At 33.8% G+C, this 1,567-nt stretch overlaps 1 protein-coding gene across 6 annotated transcripts in view; it reads right to left on the minus strand.

The window, feature by feature from the left end:
* Nucleotides 1-1,031: 1,031 nt before the first annotated feature.
* The window catches only part of nptna (neuroplastin a), a 48,511-nt gene continuing 47,975 nt past the window's right edge, over nucleotides 1,032-1,567 (minus strand). For 5 of the 6 annotated variants that reach the window (XR_012399783.1, XR_012399782.1, XM_068217333.2 and 2 more), the window contains one exon: nucleotides 1,032-1,567. This exon is cut by the window's right edge and continues 423 nt beyond it. The gene's annotated coding sequence lies outside the window, so the exon portion shown is untranslated. 6 annotated transcript variants of the gene reach the window in all.

Raw genomic sequence — 1,567 nt, forward strand, 5'->3', positions numbered from 1 at the left:
TATCAAATTAAATGAGTGTAGTTAACTTCAAATTTACAGAAAGTTAATTCATTTGAAAAGAGTTTTTAATTTAGTATTGAAGGTAATGAGTTAATTAAATACTGCATTACTTCAACTTTAATGGAGTAAGTTCAATGTACTCATTTAGATTAGTATTTTAACTCAGGTGGTTTGTAGCAATCGGTTTTCTGAAACGGTTTGAGTTACCTTAACTTATTGGATTTTACAGTACACAGTTGGTTTGAATTCTCTTCATTTATTGGGTTTAACTGTGCTCAAATTGCTTTATTTACTCAAATGGATTAAGTTCACAGTACTCATTAGGATTAGTTTTAGAACTTAAACGGTTTGTTGCGATCGGTTTCCTCAAATGGTTTGTTACCCTCATTTTGGAGGGTTTTACAGTGTACATACACAGGTATTTGTGTCTGTTCGAAAGGTTTTATTCTGTCATTTGATACCTTTTGCCTATTTTACCTTGTAAAATGTGAATAGTCACCGCAATCTGTCGGCAATTCGTAACTTTTTGATTTAGTGGCTAATTCGTATGAATTCGTACAATTTAGTACGATTTGCCCTTAAGTCTAGAAGTCTTGTCACATTTATCAGCAGCCAGTCCATTAACGTTCCATTATATACTGTTATGATAGTCAATTTAGGCAAATAAAGTACATACTTACAGATACAGGTAATAATAGTGCCCCACCGCTCATTTTTTGATGCAAATGTCTATAACTGAAAACAGAGGGTGGGGGGGGGGGGGATCGAAACATACGTCTAGAGACGTTTTGAAGGCCTGAAGTTTCAGGTTTGGTCAGCGATGCCCCCCTCTGGTGAACAGACATATTTCATTTAAGACCGCGAGGCGTAACACCTCATGCTTGGATGAATTTTTTAACCTTTAGAATACATAAACACTCACGCAAAGATCCCGAATCAGCTAGTATCCACACGAAATAGAATATTTCTAGCTTGTAATATTTAGCTAAATGTCCGTCACGATTACACAATAAAACAAAAAGCACCACACATTTGACTTTGGATATTTTAATAGTTAAAAATGACATGATATGCCTTAAATTAATCGATATTATATTAATTTCTCTTCACATTCGCACTTAATAGACCCTTTATATGCGTTAGGAGCTCATGCAGTGATGTATTAAACCATCTTTTTCATGAACAGTGCACTCTGCTAACTTATAATGCTAAAGCTTAATTATACACAACCAAAAGCTAACGTTTAAAATAAAGATGTATTCTACTGTATGTATAGATATTGCATAGAATAAAAGCCATGCTGTATACTATGCATACACTAAAAGCAATCAGCCATGTAGACTCAGAGACAGATAAGGTACATTAGTATAAAATGAAGTCACTGAATATTTGAAGAGATAAGTGCATCAGTATGAAGAACATTCAGATAACTATATATTTATAATTTCAAGTGATTTCATACATCAATGTACAATACATGTACAAATTAAACATGGCAGGACGTTTTTGCAAAGCCCTTAATTGATTGATAAAATCGTATGCCACCTTAGCCAATGGTATACAGCGA

This window comes from Danio rerio, chromosome 25 (genome assembly GCF_049306965.1).
Source record: "Danio rerio strain Tuebingen ecotype United States chromosome 25, GRCz12tu, whole genome shotgun sequence".
Classification (NCBI taxonomy): Eukaryota; Metazoa; Chordata; class Actinopteri; order Cypriniformes; family Danionidae; genus Danio; species Danio rerio.